Source organism: Pinus tabuliformis, chromosome 7 (assembly GCF_031772625.1).
Source record: "Pinus tabuliformis cultivar Carrire ecotype Pingquan chromosome 7, CPIR1, whole genome shotgun sequence".
NCBI lineage: Eukaryota > Viridiplantae > Streptophyta > Pinopsida > Pinales > Pinaceae > Pinus > Pinus tabuliformis.
In genome coordinates, this window is record NC_142293.1 from 329,537,909 (window position 1) to 329,563,424 (window position 25,516).

Below are 25,516 nucleotides of genomic sequence, written 5' to 3' on the forward strand. Positions count from 1 at the left end.
GCCTATGAAAATTTTAGAAGGCCTCGTTCTAAGTTTTTTGGGAAGGGTTTATTTCTAAAAGGATTTATTTAAAGTGGAAAGTTGGATGATAATTTTTTTATATTAAAAGGTGTATGGTGCATGGTATAAAGGTTTATAAAATAAATTTTTTTTCGAGAGATTTATTTTAGAGTCATTTAAAAGAATAAAAAAATATTTTAAAGTGATTATTTGATTTTTTTGTTAAAGAAAATTAAAAGGAGGGTTTTATTGGAATTGATTTTGTTTTATTTTCTCAAGAGAATAGAAAAAGGACAACGATTTTTATTGGCAAAGAATTTATGGTTCTGTAAAAGTCCCTTCATCTGCAATTTTTTTTGTTTTTTGTCAAGCATGACAGTGTTTTGGGTGAACATTGTGTTTTATGGGGGCATATATGGAAAATTATATTTTATTTATATGGAAAATAGCCTCATGCAATCAGGAAATACGGTAGTAATGGGTCACAAAGCGCAAGTGAAGCATATTAAGAAAAGAAATCGAAAAGAAGAGGCAAAGATCATTGCCATGGTTAGAGAGGTTCAGGCCGTAGCTGAGGAACTAAGAAGTCTAGCAGAAGACAAAGAAGAAATCAAGGGTGATTGGTGTAGCTTTAATCTACTACCACCTCCTATGTTTACAAGTGAATATTTTGATCATTGGGTTATCAGATGTTGACTTTTCTTAGAGCTAAAATGTTAATTGAGTATGGGTCTAATAACCCATATGATGAAGTATGTGATGCTTTAGCATTGAGTTTTATAAAACACGCATTGGATGAGAAGTGTTTGTGCAAGGTAGAAAAAGCTACAACTTCCAAGGAAGCATGGAAGTTCCTAGAAGAAGAGTTTGTTGCAAGGGGGAGCAACATGTAACATCGGGTTATGTCACAAGCAAAGAAATCAACCGTAGATCTGAGAGTATATGAGAAAGACTCTGAGAAGAAAACAGAGCTTGGAGAACCCCACTCAAAAGTGGATGATGGTTGTCAAGGCCATAAAATTGAAACCCATTATGCAAGCATGCATATGGATAAAGAAGATGCAGCAAAGATTGCAGAGAGAGAAGTTGAAGCTTTTGTGTGTGAAATAGAGCAAGAGAAAATAAATGCTCAAGGACTCCACTATAATGTGGATGATACAAATGATAATGAATCCCACTACGATGAGACACATGTGGATGATGACTGCAAAGTTATATGTGAATTGGTGCAAACAACCGCAATTGATGGATTTGGTGAAGTTGAAATTGTCAATGAGCACATGCATGCTCAAATATCCCACCATAGTGTGGATGAAAATTATGTTGATGATATGTGTGCTTTCTTTTTTGAAACAAGCATTGATTGTGGCAATATGGTAAGTGCAATGTTTGATGAAACATTGAAGGTTGAAGCTGCCACTATAGCAACAAGATATGAAGTAGTTGGAACTGCTCATGAAGCATTATTTCATCTAGCAACAGTTAATGATCAAGAATAGGATAAAGTGATTGAAGAGTTTTTTATGAGAATATCCACTAAAAACATAACAATGGAAGACAACCTCCATGCAATTGAAAAGAAGGCATATGTAGAGCAGGAAGCTCTCACTAAAGAGAGTCATATTAAAAATGTTTTTAACATTGTTTTTGAATATGTAGGTGTTCAAAATAGCATGGGAGAAGGAGTTGAAAGCAAGGTTGTCAATAAATTTAATGCAAATTTGAAGCTCATTGAAGAATGGATTCAAAAACCAATAAAACAAATTGATGCAAGTCTTAAAGTAGTAGCTGGAATAAAAGAATTGAATGAAATGGTGAATAATGATCTTGAGTGTGTAGATTACAAGAAAAAAAACAGTACGTGATGATGAAAGTGAAAAGAATGATATGGACATTTCTGAAGACAAAGATGAATGCATTGAAACCATTTTTTGGCAATGGAGTCAAGAAAAGATAAGATTCTGCTATCCAAAAATATGGCAGAAAGAAAGTAAGGAATATGAAACACAAGAAGCAAATCAAAGAAGACAATTTGAAGATGTACTGTTTTGGCAGCAGTCCATAGTTGAACGAATATTTGAAGAGGAAGTTGTAGAAGACATGATCCAATTTTTTTCAGAACAAGTTCAAGACAAGTCAAAGAAAAATTGCAACAACAACAAGTGAATAAAGCCTACAACAAGAAAGTTCAATAGAGAATGAAGCAATTTCGAGGATATATATCTTGGAAGAAGAGAAAAAGAAAATGAAAAATAGTAAAAGTTTTGAGTCATTGTAAACTAGCTGAGACATAGACCAGCACGCATGTTTCAATGATAATTGAGTCAATTTAAGTCATGTTTGAGTTATGTTGAGTCATACGATCGTAATTAAGGGGGAGTGTTGGAAATTGTAATTGCTCCCGCATGAGGAGTTGGCTAAAATTAGAGAGTCAGTTAACTAAGCATTGAGTCAAGTACAATGATGGATGAAGTGTTAGGTGAAGTCCATATTTAGAGTGTGAGTTAACTGATTTAAGTGTGTGTGCATGTTAATATATTTTAGGTGAGTTGCTAGTCGAAAAGGTTTAAATACCCTTCACTGGGTTCATTGTAAGAATCAAATTTTGTGTGATCAATAGAAGGGCCACAACTCATGTGTTTTGTGTGTGAATTTATGTTTTGTCTCCTCTGCCTTTCATCTAGGCTTTATTCACTTGTTGCTGCTGTAATTTTCCTTTGACTTGTCTTGAACTTGTTCTGAAAGACAATTGGATCATGTCTTCTACAACTTCCTCTTCAAATATTCGTTCAACTATGGATTGCTGCCAAAACATTGCATCTTCAAACTGTCTTCTTTGCTTTTCTTCTTGTGTTTCATATTTCTGCCATATTTCTGGATATCATAATCTTATTTCTTCTTGACTCCATTGCTGAAAAATGGTTTCAATGCATTCATATTTGTCTTTAGAAATATCCCTTGACACACTTGTGCTGTAGGTGTAAGATTTAGCAACAACAAAACCTATCACAAAGGTAGTGTCACCCCTCATTGTGCAGACCCATGGAATACACACATTGTCAACATCACTAGGTTCGACAAGGGTGACCACCGATTCATTTTCTTGTTCGTCAACCAACACCACTATATCCCAATCCCATACTCACGACCTCCAAAAATTATTAACAACTGTAGGTCATTTTTTTCACTCATATGAAGATATTATGGAGGCCACGATGGAACTAGATTGCCCTTGGGATGTTAAGCATCACCACTCTTTCTTCTTACCATAGAAAGAATTCTCACCTACTAAGGCACTAAGTCACAACATTTGCACAATAGAAACTAAAGACTTCCTAGATTAGTTCAAGAATTTCGTTCCTGCACTGGATGCATTTGAGGAAGGGAATATATCCAATATATCACCCACTGTCAAGGTAAATATTTCTATTAAACCAGACATATTCGAGGAAATCTTGTTGGGGTTATCATGCTCCCCAGACGAAGTGGCCTCATACGAGGCCCTCTTCCAAAAATATAGGGACATCTTTGCTTGGTCTTACTCAGAAATGCCCATTATCCCTGGTGCACAGGCTTTCCGCTACGGAAAAAAACAACTCTCGGACCTAACTTTGCACTCTAAGTTAGCATGTACAAATGAGGTGGCATATGGCTCATTTTTTACTATATATTGCCATATTTTTCATCTTCCAAAGCCCTGTTCAGGAGCTCACAACCTCCATTTTCAAAAATGTTAGTGACATAAGGATCAAGACGAAATCATCTTCATCATCGGGCCCTCCGTTCCATTTCAGCATTAGACTCATTTTTGGGCCCATTTTAGAGTACCCCTCCGGGTGTTCTTTTCCATGTTCTTTGATTCATATTATTCAACACATTTTTTCTTATAAATGATTTCATCAAGATTTTTTCACTTTGGGAGTTGGTTCTTGAAGTTGTAGGTCTCCCAGTAGTTTCTTAGCAGAATTAGTCCCCTGGTGACCGTCGAAAGTTAAGGTATCATTCTCCACTCAACATGATAGGCTTCCCACAAAGCTTTGCATACCCTGACATCATTTCTCTGAAATTTACCATAGGGTCCACCATCTTGAACACATTTACCACCATGTTCCCCTTGCACCTAGTAAACATCCATGTCGGTCGATAGCAACTACCCATGCATGGATAAGCTCATTCATAGAACATCCTTCACCATCAGGATCCATGACCATTCAATTTGGCCTGGGATCCATCTCATTTACATGTCTTGAAGATTAGCCTCATTCTCCTCTTCTTCACTTATTGCTTACCAACTCTACTCCCTCGCTGCCTCAATTTATTTATTTATTTATTTTTTCCAGATAAAGTTGAATACACTCCCGCATTCTACATTTGGCCTATCATCCCCCCATATGGAGTATCCCATTTGTATCACTTCATCTACCTCACCAACCGTGTTCCAAGACCAACCAATGGGGTCCTCGCCCTCAACAAAGAACCCTACCTGCATCATTACGTAGACGACCATTCTCTTGGGGCACTCGTCTCCGTGTTTGTACATCCTAAACCATTTTATCATTCTTTTGGCAAGTGTACATTTTTTTTTTATAAGGAAAATGACTCTCACCCATATTTTCATGTTAGTTACCCAACAACAGTCCCTAGTTTCTCGTGGTTTGAGATCGATTTCATCACCACACCATGATCCACTTTCATTCATCATTCATCACGCCAGTGAGAACATGCTTATACCCACCCTAGATGTCCTACCAACTTTGGGGGCATTTCCTCAGAATTTTTTTTTTTTACAAACATCACTCACATTACAACTCCAACCTTGGGAAGTTTACCCTATCCACCCATACTTTCAATCCTCATTATCATGACCCACCATACTACAATCATCTTTGTTCCTTCACCATGATTCCCTGAATCATCATTTCGGGTAATCAGGGATTCTTTCCTGTCGACTTCAACACTAACCTTTTGGGATTGAAGTTGTAACTTAGTTTCTCCCCCCCTTAAGGGACATCCTTGGGTGACATAGTTGGAATCACTATCACCGGCTGATGTCATCGGTCTCCCTGACATTCGACACCAACAAAGTTTATCATGTCAAGTTAGTACTGTACATTGTGACTATTGTAGTTCTCTCATGTAGCAGAAGACCCATACATCCTTTTGCACCTCATTAAATATTGCTTACATTTTGATGCATGAGAGGTATCTAGAGTCAAAGACCCATGCATCCTTTAGCACCTCATTCAACGTTGCTTTACTTTTGATGCGTGGGGGAACCAAGATTAGTCTATTCGTCAGAACCGCCCCTTAGGGCATAAAAAATTATCATCATCAACAATCAACACACCAGCCACATCAAAGATGACTTGGCAAGAACATTTCTTGTATGATCATTAGTTATCATAACGAGCATGGGACATGCCCATGTCATACAAACATTTTTTATTTCACTTTCTCTAGAGCATGGTTATCTTTAATTCTCAATCAATGATTTTCTCTATCCATATCCATAGTAAGTTACTTTATCTCTCAAGAAGTTGATCAGACTCTCAGACATAATAGGAAACTGTTAACATAGAAAAATCATACACACATTTGTACAATCCAGATGGCATCCATAATCATTCAACTGATCATGATAGTGAAGGTTTTCTAGTTGAAAGCATCATTAAATACAAAAATAAAAGTTTTCCAAAGGTTTTTAGTTATAAAGTCTACCCACGTGGTTCATCAAAAGGCCAAAATTAGCGATTGTTTCCTCGATAGCCGCAGATTGAGCAAAATTCCGAGTCAGCAGCTTAGGACCACTTCACACACTCTGAATTGGGATTCCCTGACATGTACCATTCAAGGAAATCCGATTTCGAGGTCGACTTAGAGATATGCAGCCCCCAAGGGATCCTCTTTTCATACTCATAAGTCATTTTCTAATTGATGGACCAAGAGAAGGAAGAAGAATTCAAAATTCTATATAAACAGGCCATTGGAAGACAAAAAACAAGAAGAAATAAAGCATTGTTATGTTGGAAAAATTGCTCCACAACAATCCAACATTTCATAGAGAAGAGGATTTCACCATTGAAAGAGTCTTCATACTTCTTTGAGAGAGAGAGGAAACTTGCAAGGATATTGAAGAAAAAAATACTTGTTGAGGAATTTCTTAGCACCATTGCTCAAACAATTCTCTCCAAGTGTTTGGAATTCATCTATTGTATCTCTTCTACTTTTAGCAGTCAATAAAGGGAGCCATTTTCCTAAATATTGTTGACTTGTTTACTTCATTAAGATTTGTTCTTTGTGTTATCTAGCATAGTTTTTCTTAGTTTATTTTTATGTATGCATTGCTTCCATTGTTTCAATGCTTTGTTATTTAAGTTGTCCACTAACAACAACCAACTGCTTCTTGACTCCTTGTAGGTAACAACCAATTCTAAGGGAATTTGTTTTGGTACTCCATACCAACAGAAACACAACAACAAAAATGTTATATGAATGAGTGTCATATGAAGTGAGTTATGGCTTTTTGGGTATGTAGTATTGATAAGAAATGGTGTTGGTCCATAGTATTGTAAGAATGCCTATTTATAGATTAAGAATCTCCTTGGTGAAATGATCTATCAAGCCCCGAGAGGGATCCAATCTCTCGAGGTGCAAACCTATTTTTTGAGTACGGAACTTGAGGAAAGGATTGCACCTTGAGAGATTTGATCCCTCTTGACGCTTGATAGATCCAGGGTTGAGATGGATCTAGGCTGGTTATATAATACTATATAATATCTATATTTGTATCTATGTGTCTCTTTCTTATTCCCTCTCTCTATCTCAACCCCTAAACATACAAATTCTCTCGTTATATCTATCTATCTCTCCCTCTCTCTCTTCCCCTTTTTTCTATCTCTCTCTTACCCTTTTCTTCCTTTCCCTCTTCCCTCCTAGTCTCCTCTCTCACTCTATCTCCATTGATCCCTTGTCACTCCCTCTCTCTCTCCACCTTTCTGCCTCTATGTATTTCTTCTTCCCTCCCTCTCTCTCCCCCTCCAACTCCAACTCCAACTCCCTCTCCTTCCCTTTCTTGAGTACTCTCTCCCTTTCTCTCCCACCTCGCTCCGTCTCCCCTCCCATCTCTCTCTCTCTCTCTCTCTCTTCCCTTCAACTCTGTCACTATCTCCCTCCCTCCCTCCTTCTCTCTCTCGCCTCCATATTTGTGTGTGTGTGTGTATCTCTCTCCAACTTTGTCACTATCTCTGTCACTCTCTCCATATTTCTCTCCCTTCCATCTTTGTGCCTACCTCTCCTGCTTCCCCTTCTCTCCCTATCTCTCTCCTCTCCTCTTATTTGTCTTCACCCCTTCCCCCTCTTCCTCATTCTCTCTCCATTTCTCCCTTGTCACTCTCTCTCTCTCTCTCCATCTTTATGTATCTATGTATTTTTTCTTTCCTCCTCTCTCTCTCAACCCTCGCTTCCCCTGCCGCTCTTAAATTTGATCCCATTGTCTTGTGTTTAGGAAAGTATCTAAACTAAAAAAAAAAAACTTAATTGATTGTAAAATATTGAACCTATATTTTGGATCAATCATGTCAACTAAAATACAATAATGAAATAATTTTAAAAAACATACATTCTCTTTCCTCTACTATCGTTAGTCACTTTTCTTTCTCTCGTTGCTTACTCATTTTTAGCTTTATTAAAATCTTAATTTAATTTCTATGAGAACATTTTTAGTCGGCATGAGGACATATCTCAAAAGTAATTATAACTTTTTCCTTTTAGATTCAATTAAAAAAATGTTATAAAATAAAATTTAAATACAATATTTTTATTGTGAAATAAGTTATGTTTGTTGGTCATATGGTATTGATAAACCATGGTATTGGCCCATGGTATTGTAACAAAACCTATTTACAAGTTAATAATATACATGGGTTGAGAATCTTGTCATATTGTTATAAAATATTTTGATTGTGAAATAAGTTTTGAGCTTTGGGCATATGGTATTGATAACCCATGGTATTGTAACAAAGCCTATTCACAAGTACCAATGGAAAAAATGGGGTTCAATATCTATGGATAAGAATCTTGTCATATTGTTCATACTGATATAAAATATTTTGATTGTGAAATAAGTTATGTGTTTTGAGCATGTGGTATTGGCCCATGGTATTGGAACAAATCCTATGTTAATAATATCCGCAGTAAAGTGGGGATGAATATCTATGGCTAAGAATCTGGGATTGTTATAAAATATTTTTGTTGTGAAATAGATTATGGTTTTTGGGCATGTGGTATTGATAAGCCATGGTATTGTAACAAAGATTATTGAAAAGTTAATAACAAAATCAAAATATAAAAAATTGAATTTTATTATTTTTATTACTTTATCTTTTTATTATTAATTGAGCCAACATTTACATGTTTATATTCATTCTGGATACTAGATTTATATTACTTTTAACTTTTAGTTCATTACCTTTAATTTCTTGTTTATTACTTTTAACTTTTTAATATTATTTGAGTCAACATTTAAATGTTTACACTCATCCCGATATCACTTTTAATTTTTAATTTTTATTTTTTAATTGAGTCGACATTTAAAATGGTTTACGTACCTACATTACATCTACACATCTAACCTATACTGAGTTGTAAAGAAGCAATAATAAAAAATAAAAATATATATAATTAATTATTATTATTATTTTTTAACTTTTACTAATTTGAAATACATTAAATAAAAAATGTTTATACTAAATGTCTATAAATATTTACAAACAGTTTAATTTAATTTATATAATTAAACTACTATGAATTATTAACTACTCATAACTCACCATTTAATTTATATAACTATAATTCAAAAATTTATAACCACCCTCATCTATTTGGTTTATTTTCCTCTAAACTCTTTGATGTTTCCAAGCAAATTCTTGCTTAATTTATAAACACTATTCCAATTGATAGGTGAATGTGGTTCCCAAAAATTTGGATGTTGTTCACAAGCTGGCTTAGATTTCTATGCCAAATCTGCATTATTGCCATTGTTAAATGAGTTATCTGCCTCTTGCAGAAGTATATACAATCATAAAAATATTTTTTTTTCACAACCGTGGTCGGGGCAGAAATGTGTCCATGCTGTACACCTGATAAACTAACTAAGGAGCTTGGCCGTTTGTATTTTTACAAGATATATGTTGGTTGGTGGCCAAAGTTTAAGTGGATTGTAAATTTTTGAAATATTTCACGATATAATTGCAGATTTTCGGAATATTTCAGAATTCTAAAGACATAAGGAGGTCAATTATTTAAGCTTGCAGATTTCTAAAATAGTGTAGGATATAGTTGCAGATTCTTGGAATATTTCAGGATCTTAGGGACACGAGAAAATCAATTATTTAAGATAACCCATGTCCATTGAAAATATTCCAAAAATCCACCATAGACACTTACAAGTGGCCACCACCTCTCTTTATCTTATGTTTGACTTGTTGAGTCTAAGAGACTTATTCTACAACTCAATATGATGTGTAAAAGTCTCTGTACATCATTAATTGAACTTCAAAAATTTATTTTACAACTCAATATGATGTGTAAATCTATCCTAATATAAAATAAAAAACCTAAACCAATTTTGATTTATTCTGTCGTCACGCAAATTAATTTTATTCTGTCGTCACGCAAATTAATTATATGGGGAGAGTCGCCTAAATAGCTACAGTGCCACGCAATCACCGTCATAGAAATAAAGAAATAACAAAGTTGTTTGCCGCGGGTATTTAGGAAGAGACAGCAGTACGTGAACCAGCCAGAGAAAACGGTACGGCGGTTCACAACTTCACACCACCAACGTAAAGCAATTTCAATCTTCTCTGTGCGACTTTGAGGCATGCGAATTAAGTGATGCAGTTTTTCCAATATTGACTTGACTTCATTATTTGTATATATTTTCCCACTAGCGGCTTGAGTTATGCATATGCATCTTATACATACAAGACCAGTCACTCGATAATATAAACACTTCATTATTTGTCTATATTTTCCAGTAGCGGCTTGAATTATTCACATGCATCTTACACGAGGTATGTAGTGAGGGGGAGGTTTATTCATCAGAATATCGAACTATTAATATGGGGCAATATATTTTCACCGTTGGATCATGTATTTGTTTCGATTTAACGATGGGCATATATTGCCCTGTGTATATATGGCTCAATAGTTTTAAATATATTGGTTGCCAGTAGTGAGTGTGTTAATATAAAAGATGATAAGATAGACATGTTTCTTAGGGGATCCAACGAGAAATCAAGGAGCTCCTCCTCATCCTCCATGATGCATTATGCAAATCCAAACCCTCCCTTCCAAGTGTATCCCCATACATATACATAAATTATTAAATCTTTTGTTTCTCAGCTTTTTAGTATTTTGAGTAACTTAGATAGGAAGTGTGTGCACTAATTTATGAGATAGATTAACTTACACAATTATTTATATATAGAATTAGTTTATATATATAAATTATTTTATATTAATTATTATAATAAAATTAATTTTTGTGGGTAGTTTAATTGGCAATGATCTTGAAAATGAAGTGTTATGTATTAGGAGGTTCAAAGTTTAAATTTTCTAGTGTCATGCGAGTAATAAACCGACTCACTTGCAAATTCTTCTATTAAAAAATTTGTTAAAATATGTTAACTCAAATAGTTTGATGAACAATTTGTTTTATGAGTTGAGCAGGTCCAACTCTATAGAAACATGTTTTTGTTTGTGGAATTTATGAAATAATTGTATTCAATGTAATAATGATAGCCGATCTTTGAAAATTCTAATTCTCTAGAAATTTTTATTCTAATTAAAAATAATTATACTTGTGTAATAAGGACAATCAATCTTTTAAATTTTTTTATTTTAACTAAAAAAATATTATAATAAAATTAAAAAACAAAAAACAAATCATTTTATTAACATTTTTATTATATTTTTATAAATTTCCATGATAATTATCAATATCACTTATGAATACAAATTATTATATCACAATGGTTAATTAATCCTTTACCATATTAATTTTCAATTTCACAATTAATAACAAAAATCCAAAACTCCAAAAACACCATGATATTTTTCAATTTCACAATTAATAACAAAATCCAAAACTCCAAAAACACCATGATATTTCATGGTATATCTTCTTCCCTAGCCTCAATTTCACAATTAATGACAAATCCAAAACTCCAAAAATGCCATGATATTTTATGGTGGATCTTCTGCCCTAGCCTCATCAATAGATGTGATCATTGTAGTTTAACTTCATATATAAATTAAATGTGGTTGTAAAACACTAAATTTATGTAATGTCATGGACATAGAAGATTTTGATTTTTTTGTTATCAAATCACATATTTGATATCGTGTGTTGTTTGTTTATTTATCTATGATTATTATGTTACGATTTTTTATAGGTAAAATTTGTGAAAGTATATATAAACTTTAGATGGAAGCAGGGTTGTTAATTTTTTTAAATTGAGGATCTAGATTGATTCTAAAGGAATATGCTCAATATATGATTCTTCTTAATGTTTATCAACGATTATGCATTACAAAATTTGTTAGGTTGCATTGACTTTTAATAAATTTAAAAATTAGATTTATGCCATGTGGGCCCCCACCCACTAATTTCCTAGGGATTTGAGATTATTCCAATTCTAATAAGCTCTTCCATGTTGAGATTATTCCAATTTTAATAATTTCCTCATTATTATTTATAACATTCATTTATATATAAACAAATTTTATTTAGAAAAATGGTCTATTGCTTTTAATAAATTTAAAAAATTAGTTTTGTGCTAACCACCAATTTCCTAGGGATTTGAGATAATTCCAATTCTAATAAGTTCCTCCATGTTGAGTTTATTCAAATTCTAATAAGTTCCTCATTATTATTTATAAAATTCATTTATATATAAGAAAATTTTATTTAGAAAAATGATCCATTACTTTTAATAAATTTAAAAAATTAGGTTCGTGCCACTTGGCTCCCACCCACCAATTTCCCAGGGATTTGACATTATTCCAATTCTAATAAGTTCCTCATCATTATTTATAGCATTCATTTATATATAACGAAAATTTATTTATCAAAATGGTTCATTACTTTTAATAAATTTAAAAATTATATTTGTGCCACGTGGCTCCCCACCCACCAATTTCCTAGGGATTTGAAATTATTCCAATTCTAATAAGTTCCTCATTATTATTTATAAAATTCATTTATATATAAGAAAATTTTATTTCGAAAAATGGTCCATTACTTTTAATAAATTAAAAAAATTAGATTCATGCCACTTGGCTCCCACCCACCAATTTCCTAGGGATTTAAGATTATTCCAATTCTAATAAGTTCCTCATTATTATTTATAATATTCATTTATATATAAGAAAATTTTCTTTATCAAAATGGTTCATTACTTTTAATAAATTTAAAAATTATATTTGTGCCACGTGGCTCCCCACCCACCAATTTCCCAGGGATTTGAGATTATTGCAATTCTAATAAGTTCCTCAATAGTATTTATAACATTCATTTATATATAAGAAAATTTTATTTAGCAAAATGGTCCATTAATTTTAATAAATTTAAAAAATTAGATTCGTGCTACGTGACTCCCCACCCACTAATTCCGAAGGGATTTGAGATTATCCCAATTCTAATAAGTTCCTCCATGTTGAGATTATTCCAATTCTAATAAGTTCTTGATTATTATTTATAACATTCATTTATATATAAGAAAATTTTATTGAGTGAAATGGTCCATTACTTTTAGAAAAATAAAAAAAATAGATTTGTGCCATGTGGCTCCCCACCCACCAATTTCCTAGGGATTTGAGATTATTCCAATTCTAATAAATTCATTCATGATAAGTTCCTCATTATTATTTGTAACATTCATTTATTTATAAGCAAATATATAACAAGGTATTTTCCTAAGTGTTCACTATGGTGCAAATAAATTCCATGCAGTCTGGTGTTAAGATGTCCCTCAACATGTTTGAAGATCATATTGTCCACTCCAATCTTCTGCTCACGCTAGAAGAATGTGGGTTACAAGTTGTGAATGCTACATCTTCTTCGGTTAATAACAAAGTTTTCCATACCTTATATAACACGTAATTTTCCTATAATCGTGGCAACAACTTACTTCCCTGTCTACTTTCATATATATATATATGTGGGTTACAAGTTGTGAATGCTACATCTTCTTCGGTTAATAACAAAGTTTCCATACCTTATATAACACGTAATTTTCCTATAATCGTGGCAACAACTTACTTCCTTGTCTACTTTACCAGTATATGAACATATATATATTTGTACGCACATGTGTGTGATAGTGGCAAATTTAACGTGGAAAACTTCTATGAGAAGTTTGGGCATTTGATATTAGATCACGAGGCCGACTTGTGGGACCTTGAATCTCGAGAGGAATATGTGTCTTCGCACAAATGAGGAGTATAAGGTTTGACTAGCTTATGCCACGAATCTCCACGAGATCAATTATGTGTTTGCTATAAATTTAGTAACTGAGTGTGGTTTAGATGTTAATGATTTGAAGGAGTGTTCTATGGAAGATTTCTTTAATTTTCAACTACAAATGTATAAAAGTAGCTCAACTATGAATTTTCAGTGTAGGATTAGTGAAGAATTAGGTAAATTAGCATGAATGAATTTGTGCTCTAAAATTAATTAGCAATTATTCAATAACAAATTTTCAAGTTGCAAGTTGATCTTATTAGTTTTTATTTAAAGATCAATATTGATCTATTTTAATCACAAATATAAGAAGTGTTTAGAGTGATATAATTTCTTCTTGTGTAATTTTTTTTTAAATGCAAAATTTGAAAAAAAATGTTTGCATCTCAAAGATAAAATTGACAAAAAAATATAGCCCAAATATAAAATAATAACATTACTTGAAATGCTTAAAACTGTTTTAACCATAATTTCTTTTTCATTGTAAATATTAGTTGACATTGAACTATTTTACTTAATATGGTATTGGAATATTTTACTCATGAAGTAAATTATTTATATTAATAAGTTCCATGATAAGTTGCTCCATGATTAATAAATTATGAAATTTAGAAATTATGGTTTATGTTTTGAAATGTATTTTTATTTTTAAAATTTGAAATGAATTAATTGTAAATTGATTATAAGTAAAATATAAACCAATTGTGTAAATTATAAATCAAACTTAATTTTTTTCTAAAAGCATTAAGAAATAGTTTAAATAGTTATGCAAACCAATAATAATGTGTTTGGAAAGATAAACTATGTGCCCTACTAAGTAATATATTTATAACATATGAAATATATTGCAAACTTGTTTAACTACCAAATGTAGTGTGGAACAATTTGTTTACCATATTGAACTTTGAATTTCTTTTATTTTGTATTTTACATTTTGTTGTACTTTACACTTTTATGATACTCATAAGATTCAATATCAGTCTAATTGTTTCCTCTTGCATTTACATTAGAATTCAGCTAACAAAATCTTCATAACTATCACATATTAACTTTTTTTAATAAAAATGATTAAAATCAAATTAATTATACATATGTATTCCATAAATTATAAAAATAAATCAATTATTACCTCTGGTATATTTTGAAATATGAATTCTAGAATTTAAATTTAATTATCAATAAGTAATAGATGTATTGTAGGTCTTTAATGTTATTTAATATATATAGAATATCCATATAAAATTTATGTAGATAAACATGTTTATTTTAAACTAGGGTTTCCAAAATTTTATTAGTAGGGATTTAACCTATATTATTTTTAATAGTATACACAATTCAAAGGTTGAGATTTATTTTCAAAGTGGTTAAGAATATCCATTGTAAAAATGAAAGTTAATCTTCATTGTAAAAAATCTTGTTTCTTGTATGTTTTCTTTTTAATGTATTAATTTATATATTAAATTAATACATTAATTTTTTTAATAATAATAATTTAAAATAAATTTATAATTTAGTTAATTTTTTTTGGCAATGTGAAATGGATCATAAGATAAATGTTTTGATGCCTATTCATATTTACTGACCATTTCGATAAATTTGAAAATATGTTGTAATAAGTTTATCATTTACTTTTTTAAATAAATAACAAATTAAATTACAAGTAAAATAAATAAAAAAAATCAAACTGTATAAAAATATATTATTTATATATATATATATATATATAAATTAAACCAATATTTAATAATAATAAATTTATATGAGTTATTATAATTTATAATATTTAAAAAAAATTAAAAATTTAAAATTAATTATCTAAATAAAATATTTCTCAACATATTATTTAATTGAGACTTTCTAACCAGTTAAATCTAAGTATTAAAAATATATGGAAAAGAGAAATTGTAAAAATGTAAATTTACCGAAGATGTTTCCACTTTAACCCACCAAAATCATCTTCCACTTTAACCCTTATAAATAATATCTCAAATAAAATAAATTTTTTTGATTGGTTATTTACATAGTTAATGTCTCATGATTAGAACTGACCTAGCTTTCCAACGACAATTGATTTATCTCCACTTTAACCCTTATAACTAATATCTCAAATAAAATAAATATTAATTTTTTTTGATTGGTTATTTACATAGTTAATGTCTCAAGATTAGAACTGACCTAACTTTCCAATGACAATTGATTTTACCTTGAGCCATGTTTCATTTCCATTATAGTTTTATGCCCTTATGAGTTCTCCATGCTCTTGCTCGATCCTTCCCCTTTTTCAATTAGAGGAAAGCTACCTAGCTACCTCTCGATCCTTTCCCCTTTTTCAATTAGAGGAAAGCTATCTAGCTACCTTTTTTGTATTTATTTCTAGATGCTCAAAATAAAGCCTGGGAAGTGAATGCTAAGTAAAGGACGCATAATCATTTATATTGGTTGTTGTTAAGTTTATGCAATGGTGAGTGATGTAATTTTGTAGTGTGTTTTATTGTTTTTTCATTATAATTTTTATTTAATTTTTGCCTTCTGATATTTAAGACATAGGAGTAGAATGGTAATCTCTTTGCATGGTTTAAGAATGAGGAGGTTGATTTAAGAATGAGGAGGTTGATGAGAATGTAAGGGCTTAATTTTAATACATAGATATAATTAATTGAGTGGAATGGGAATCTCTTTGCATGGTTTAAGAATGAGGAGGTTGATGAGAAGGTAAAGGTTTAATTTTAATACATAGATATAATTAATTTATTATTAAAGTTAATATTTAATTTTAAAAAGATAAAAATCAGTAATAAAATTTTTTCATGTAATTATTAAAATATTTAAAAAAAATAAATTTTGAAATATATATAATTTGAGTGGCTTAATGGTTAATATATATATTTTGAAATATATATATAATTTGTAAATTTAGTAGTCAAATCATTACCCTTGTCCCATAAATAAAAAAAATTAAATTAACTAAATGAAGTCTCACCAAACCGGAAGTCTTGGGTTCAAATCTTGGGCTACCCTTCCCCCGTAGAGGGGTACATAATGTACATGTAAATCGGAGAGTCCCACCCCAGCTTACAAAAAAAAAAAAAAAAACATTAAAAAAAACACCTTTAAAACATAATTTTTAATATATATATATTATAGCTTCGAAATATCTCTTCCCTCGTGTATACCATCTTTAAAATTAAAAACGGTTGTATATTTTTCTGCTTCGAAATATAAATTCCCAGTTCAGTTCGTGCGTAACATCTTTAAATTTCATAAATGCTGAAATTGATTTGGCTAAATATTTAACGATATAAAACACTCATTTATATATAATTATCGCTGAAATTACACTATTACTACAAGATGAGTCAGCCTTAAAATCTTCTCGCTTTCGTATCACCTTCACAATGGCAAGTCGGCAACTCTGCTGAAACTATTTGAGACGGCGGTGTTTACAGCGAAGAGTGTTCGGTTATCGAATCAATTCGACCAATAGAAAATAAAAAAGGAATACGACACCAGCGGAGCAAATGGGCGCCGAGTCAGAGGCAGATTGTGGGGCCCGCTGTTTCCTCCTGACACCAGACCTCAACCCTAGCAGCGCGCAGACAATAAAGTGCGAGCAAGTGGCATATGCCCATACGCTTCGGACAGACGACGAAACTCCTCTGAGCAACTCCCCCTTAAAATACACCGAAACTTCGGTGTAATAAACATCTTCTTCATCATTATGTGCACGCCTCTGTCCCAGTGAGATGATAATCCATATGGGTTCCCAGGAAATAGCGAGGTAGCTCATTCCTACAAATAATTTCAAGTTAAGCCAAGACTTCAAGAAAATCATAATGGGAGACCCAAGTGTTTGGCATGCTTCAGTCATGCACGCATTTGAAAATAACGAACAGATACTCGTCCGGAATAATTTCGAGTTAATCCCAGATTTCACGCTAATCGGAAATAATTTCAAGTTAGTCCAAATTTTCGCGCTATCAGAAATCATTTAAACTTAATACAATATTTCAAGATAATATGAAATAATTTCAAATTAATCCAATATTTCACCCAAATAATAATCAGAAGCCGCTTACAAACAAAATTATTATGTGTTTGTTTGCCAGCTCTGGAAGACAGATCACTCTAAAAAATTTAGCATGTTTAAGTCTTGCACGCATCTGAAAAGGATTAACATCGATTCTCTACGACCAATAGAAAATTTACATGTGGGACAGCCTTCAAATTCGATCAAATGGCTTATTAATGGTATTATAATGCACGGTAGGCGTCCAATCAAATCTGTTGATAGCCACATTTGATGGACTATCAAACTCATAGCTTCATAATTATTGAGTTGGAGTTCATTAAAAGTTTTTGTAAGTTCGGTGCCAGCCGAAGGTTCAATGCAAATTTCTATTTCGAGAATACTTTGATCAGTTTATTAGGAATGTCATCCGCTCTCAATGTGAACAAGATCTTTTGATTTTTTCACAAAGTTACGGTTAACTAACAAAGCTTACAAAGCTTTTGCGTATCATTTGAACAACCATAGAATTAACGGAATCCAACACGGAGTACTCATTTAGATAACAACGTGAAAGCCATCTGCTCTATGATGTCATTCATTTTGATTATTCTTCTCTCGTATTGATAATGAGGGCTGTTCAAGGACTCCAAGTTACATTTATGCATCATATATTTAGAGGGCACGGGATTCACTCGTGTCAGGTTGTTTGTCAGATGTGCAGTACCCTATTGCGAAAAAAGCAAGTAACTTCGACAATCCAGCCTTTTAATATCATCATCAGCAATGAAGCCTTTGAAACGGCGGTGTTTTGAGTCAATTCAACCAATAGAAAATAAAAAAGAGGAATACGACACCGGCGGGGCAAATGGGCGCCGAGTCAGAGGCAACCAACGTCTTTGCGAATGGCGTTGGGAATAGAGAACAAAGATTGAATCTGTGGTTTGATCCCACGGCCAGTTTCCATAACTATTCAATTCTTTGGAACCACAATCAAATCGTGTATGTGCTTATTCCTTATAACTGAAACAGATCATGAATTTATTTCTAGTCTTTGTTTGTATTGTAATATATGTATATTTTGCATATTGTGAGCAGATTTTGGGTTGATTCTATCCCCATCAGGGTGTTCAAGAACAATGAAGAAACTGCGGGTATCCCATATCCGAATAGTCGACCCATGAGGATTCTCGCCACCCTTTGGAACGGAGAAAACTGGGCCACTGATGGAGGAAAAGTTAAAATAGATTGGAGTAAAGCTCCGTTCGTCGCCTCTTACCAATCATTTGAAGTGAATGGATGCAGCGCGCCATCTAATTCATCTCTTCCATGTGCCAACAATTGGTGGGAACAGCCGGAATTTCAAAGCCTAGATGAATCTCAGGTGGGGAAACTTGATAGGGTTCGCAAAAATTACATGACTTACGATTACTGTCACGATTACGGCCGGAAGGTTTTCTACGACTCCAGCTGAATGTGCATTTAATGCTTAATCAATCAAACACGTTTCATAATAATAAATATTACACTATGGTCCGCGCCTGAATGAAGCCGTACCAAAGAACTAGTTTTTCTGTCGTCTCAGGGTGGAAAAACGCTGTATCAATCAGAGAACACAAATGGACTTCCAAATGGCAAAATTTTGTTTGTTTTTACTTATCATGTTGTCTTGGAAATGCCGCCCTCCAGGGGAGCCAATAAAAGGACCTCGCCTTTTGCAGTCATTATTTTCTTTTTTAAATCAGATAAAGCTTCCCTCCTCCTGTAAAATCAACTGTTTTCAAGATATATATATATATATATAAAGAAGGCCGTTGTAACTGCATGTGCAGAAAGGACGAAAGGAGAATTTACGAAATTGGTATTTCTGAATTGGTTTCGCTCTGAATTTTGATTTTGGTTCTTTTTTCGCTTTAAACAGAAATTGAAAACCGTTATATTTTTTTGCCCTCTTAACGCAAATAACATAGGTATTATTTCATCCGGTGGTTCCCATAATGAGAAGTTATCTTCTCCGAACCGTTTTAAAGGTATTAAATCATCAAATGGTTTTCATAATAATTAATTTCGGAAAAGTTTTTAAAAAGTTTTACTAAAGATAATTCGTTTTTTACTTTGTATTATGCCACAAGCTGTCCTGAGAGCATGACTATTCGCGAGTACATTCAAAGTAGAAATATGTTTAACGGGTAAAATTAAGATTAGTCTCATGAATTTAATAAAACTAGAAATATGTTTAACGGGTAAAATTAAGATTAGTCTCATGAATTTAATAAAACTAGAAATATGTTTAACGGGTAAAATTAAGATTAGCATCATGAATTTAATAAAACTTTTGCATTAGCATGATTATTCATATTCATGACATTTAAGGTAGCAATATGTTTAAGTGGTAAAAATATGATTAGTTTCATAAATTTAACAAGGGTTACATAGTAGCTAGTACTTGCCGTTTAGCTTAAATATAGCTTAACTAGCATTTGCACCAAATGTTGCAAAGATAATGCCATAAGGCAATAGAAAAGGAACTAGTAGCTTGAAGTGTCTTGTAAAATCGATGCAATCTCTACACATCATTATAATGTTTCAAAATCATATATTTACAATGTCCAAAATCATTCAATCAACATTTATTACCACGGCAAAGAGCAATATAAAGACCTGGAAAATAGGTCTTTAAAGGTCTTATTCATCTCTAATACATAACCAAAATCCACACACTAGAGTTAGAAATAAGAACATGGTCACAATTCCCCCTTAACCACAACATTGATCTGTTTCCCAATTCCTTCCTCTCCAATGCCCAAATGAGGATGGGGATGCAGTGTCAAACTTGGGTATGAGGTGCAGATCATCATATGATTTTCTCTTTTGTGGATGAGACAGAGTATCATAAGCCTGATTTATCTCAGAAAAAAGGTCAGTGGTTGTCTCAAGCTGGTGCAGAGGCATGACATCAGGGTGGTATTTCAGTGCCAGTCTTCTGTATGCAACCCTGATATCATTGCAGGAGGCGTGACAAGAGACACCCAAAAGAGCATAGTGATCCTTTTTCCTCCTGAAAGCAATATCCCTCTTTTCTTCTATTGCAAAACTGGCACTGATGGTTCTGCCATTGAAGCTATGAAGTATTTTCACAGCCCTTTTCCAGCAAAATATGCATTCTCAAATCTATAGTAATAAATTGTCTTAGTGATCCATCCATTGTTCCCCTGTTTTGAATAAATCAACCTTTCTCATTAATTCCCTTCACAAGAACATAATTGTGACAAAAATCCACCAATTGTATTATGCAGTTCACTGAAGCTTTGTGAGGATATTTGAAATCGAGGTTCCACGGATCTGCTAAGATGAAATAATGCTGAAGGAGAAATACCTTTAGAAATGTAAACTCCAGCATCACTTTTGTACCATGTTGATTTTGATTTTGACTACACCTTTAACCAATCTGCACACAGTCCAAGGTTGTTGCTGGGTATGCTTCTCCGTTTAGGGGATATTGCAGTGTATTGTTGTGTTGCTGAAGGATGAACACGTTTAGAGTAACAAAGGTAAAATTCTAACACTCACTCTTTGTAAGGAAAGTGTTATCCAAGGTATTATCTATTAAGTACCTCAATATATTTGAATATAAAATCACACACAAGATACAAAGAATCAGATAGGAAACCTTTACCTTTATTTGATTATAACAAAATACCCTTAAAGGGGGGGCATCACCTTACAATTGATCTTTTTTATGGAAGGAATATTTGAAATCGAGTCTAGGTAGTTCCATTTAGGCATTACTTATAGGTAGCATTCCATGTATTCAATGATGGGTGATTGGCTTTGCTCCATATCAATCAAAGAACCTTATCATCTCAAGCGTAGTAAAAGTGTCCCACAAGTCACAATAAATAGCAAGTACAATCCACAGGGTTTTCACATATTTCTGACAACAAAAACTTAGGTACAAAATTTTAATTTATAAAAACAATAACCACTCGTGATATACCAAAAGAATATAGTGTACAAAGAAAGACATGGTTAAATCGATGATATAGATACAAGGCTTCATCACAAATAATCAACTTGTAAACCTGGCAACCATGGAAAAAAACAAGTTGTCAGAGGAAAAACAAAAAATACTCATCAAATATCATGCATATCAAGCGACTATATGGAGTTGCTATCTTTTTAAACTAGTTCTAGAAAAATCCTCAAGTTGAATTCATCATACCTAGGAAGTCTGAAATTGAAATGAACATTGCAGATAAGAGCCTCCCTCCACTGGAAAAAGAATGAATGAATTGGATATGAACTACCCGCAAAAAAGAATAGGTTAATTTAGCAACAAAAATATGCGCCTTCAAAAATGAAGATGCTCAAATCATTGACAATTCCGTCCTTAAATGTGCTCTTCTCTTCCTCGAGTTCTGTAAATCTTCTTGACCCACTCCTTTTTATCATTAAATCCTGCTAAATGAATCATGAAGTCCCCTTTAGCATAAACACCAGACCAGAAACTCTAAGAATGTCAAAAACAAATACAAACAGCCCAGATAAAGAAATAGAAATTTTATAATACACATGAATCAGAGAGACATGGAACATAATAATGTGGACTCCTCTCAGGGACAACTGATTAAAAAAATGTTAACCTACAGGTAAAATAATTCCACCTAATAGTCTAGTTTTATTAACAATCCAGAGCATACATCTCCTGTGAAACAAAGCACTTTCTTAAGCTATATATACTATAATACACATGCATCAGAGAGACATAAAGGGAAAGTAAATATTTCCACTCACAGTCACCAGAGTCACCTGTGGGAGGTGGTGCTCATGCTCTCTGTTCAGGTCAGATTCAATAGTCAGGGATCCACACTCAAATATCTGAATTTTAGAGATTCCAATATCAGAACCGTTTCCTGTCAAATGATCGGGGATTTGCACCAGATTGTTTCCATCAAAGGTGGAATCATTTCCATTTGCCGGAAAAGGAATCCTGTCCCAACCAAAAAAACAAAACAAAACAACTCCTATTCTGGTGTATATTTAAAGTTTAATAAAACCTCTAGGTAAATGGTTCCACCCACAGTTACTAGAATCACCTATAGGAGGTGGAACTTATGCTCCACCTTCATGTTAGATTCAGGAAACAAGGATCCTCACCCAAATATTTGAATTTTGGTGATTCCAAAATCAGATCCATTTCCTGTCAAGGGATTGGGTTGGATTCTAGAATCAGGGGTCGGCACTCAACCCTTTCATGTGAAGGGATTGTGTTTGATTCCAGAAAAGGGGATTTGCACCTGACCATTTCCTTCCATGGGACCAGGTTACAACATATAGGTGGAACCATTTTCCTCTGCTGCAAAAATGATTCATGTCCAAACAAACAAACAAAGAGCACAACTCCTATTCTGGAATGGGTTTCCTCGAGTGCAGGATAGGTTTGGAGGGAAGAGAGGAAGGGCAAATGAGTTGCCCAAAAACCTTAGAAAATCACTAAAATCCTTTCCAGCATCAGCCTTCAATTGCTTTTGCACATTTGAGATTACAGTTAACCAGACACTATAAGGAGATGACTAAGCAGCAGGCACTGCTGTTAATGCTTGAGTGCATTAGAATTTCATGTTAATGTGAACTAAAAGTAATTTCAAAGTTGTTAGACTCATATCCTACCAATCATACAATAGTCCGTAAGAAACCGTAGCTTTGTAAGTTATTGTCTTTTAGTCTTGTTCCCAAGTATCTTCTTCCTTCATTAGTAGGATATGAGCATAAACCCATATAAACTAACTCTCCATTGTTTCAGCATGTTACTAATTAGTCCTTGAATGTAAAATCCATAATTCAACATTTTCCTACACCTAAAAGTTTTTCAAACTCAAGCTCATGCACATGCATGTTTTGATGCATATAGGAATTTTGTATTCATGCAGCTATAATTCAATTTCATACTAGAAGAACTGATACAAAAAAACTCATGGATATACTTGTTTGTAACCCATATAAACTAACTCTCCTTTGTTTCAGCATGTTACTAATTAGTCCTTGTATCTAAAATCCATAATTCAACATTTTCCTACACCTAAAAGTTTTTCCAACTCAAGCTCATGCACATGCATGTTTTGATGCATATGGGCATTTTTGCATTCATACAACTATAATTCAATTTCATACTAGAAGAACTGATACAAAAAAGCTCATGGATATACTTGTTTGTATGCATACGACCATTGTTTGCATTCATACAACTATAGTTCATTCCCAAACTTGAAGAAGTGATAAAAAAAACTTGCAACTACAAGTATAGAAACTTAGAATCGGTGTTGCGAACATCTCGATAATGTGACTCCCTATTTTATCTCGAAATCATGATTTCTTGGCCTAGTCGATGTAATGTCCCTATATTATCTCGAAATCATGATTTTTTGGCCTACGATTTTTTGGCCTACTCAATGTAATGTCCCTATTTTATATCGAAATCATGATTTTTTGGCTTATGATTTTTTTGCCTAGCCAATGTTTGCCGATATTTTTCCCGATATTTTTTGGTGGTATCTTGATTTTGCTGATGTCCGATTTTCCTGATTTTTTGGTTTTTCGGACCCTTGCTGATTTTATCCCAATGCCAATGTTCACAACATTGCTAGGAATACAACCTAGATTTCCCTTCACACAATCTGTGTTGTGGAAAATGCTACATGCTCTCGTAGATTGAACACGGTAAGAGATTTTATGTCACGAGAATGAATAAGATATATTTTCTTATAACATATCACATAACTGAAACTATGAATTAAGTCTATGAGAAAATTCTCAAGGTCTTGTGAATAAGGTAAGAAATTGTAATTGACAGAAATGAAAAAGAAATATTTATGGCTAAGCAAGTAAAAGAAGTGAAGCTATGCTTTTTTAGTCTACCTGGAGAGTTGATTTGACATGTTACCATCAGTGCAGAGATTGCTAGCACGTTCTTGATAACTCTTTAAGGTCTCTTGGCTTGAAGTAGATTGAGGTTTGCTAAATAGCTCATTCAATCATATAATAGAAGTGTATATGATTTAGTCCAAGTTATCTAGCAATCCTTGATCTATTCTTCAAGCAAAGGGACCTCAAAAAAACACCAAGAATGTCCTAGCAATCTTTGCACTGCTAGTAACTCGACAAAGGAAAAAGTACAAAGGCAACTCTCTGGATATACCAAAGATGCATAACTTCAATTCTTTTAAATGCTTGTGCAAGAATGTATTTCTCATGGAGTAGATCAATTCACTATCTAGCTTACCAATCAACATCTTGACCTATCTATGTCTAATTTACAAAACTTCCATTTATCTTAAAAATTGCAAGAATGAAGAGTAGGGTTGTCTAGCAATATCCACACTGCAGTATCACATCCAAGAAAGAAGAACAAGGGAATTTTCTATACTAAAAAAGCATGTATTCAATTCTTTTGCATGCATGTCGAAGAAAATATTGCTTATGGTGTAAATTAATTCACTTTATCTAGCAAATCAAGATCTCAATCTTAACCTCTCAATTATGGCCAAGCAAGTAAAAGAAGTGAAGCTATGCTTTTTTGGTCTACCTGGAGAGTTGCTTTTGACATGTTACTATCAGTGCAGAGATTACTAGCACATTCTTGATAACTCTTTAAGGTCTCTTGGATTGAAGTAGATCGAGGTTTGCTAAATAGCTCATTCAATCATATAATAGAAGTGTATATGATTTAGTCCAAGTTATCTAGCAATCCTCGATCTATTCTTCAAGCAAAGAGACCTAAAAAAAACACCAAGAATGTCCTAGCAATCTTTGCACTGCTAGTAACTCGACAAAGGAAAAAGTACAAAGGCAACTCTTTGGATAGACCAAAGATGCATAGCTTGAATTCTTTTAAATGCTTGTGCAAGAATGTATTTCTCACGGAGTAGATCAATTCACTATCTAGCTTACCAATCGACATCTCGACCTATCTGTGTCTAATTTACAAA

The 25,516-nt window shown here is 32.9% G+C and overlaps 1 pseudogene; it reads left to right on the plus strand.

Annotated features, from left to right (window-relative positions):
* Positions 1-18,399: 18,399 nt before the first annotated feature.
* Positions 18,400-19,005, plus strand: LOC149247282 (putative xyloglucan endotransglucosylase/hydrolase protein 5 pseudogene; annotated as a pseudogene).
* Positions 19,006-25,516: the final 6,511 nt, after the last annotated feature.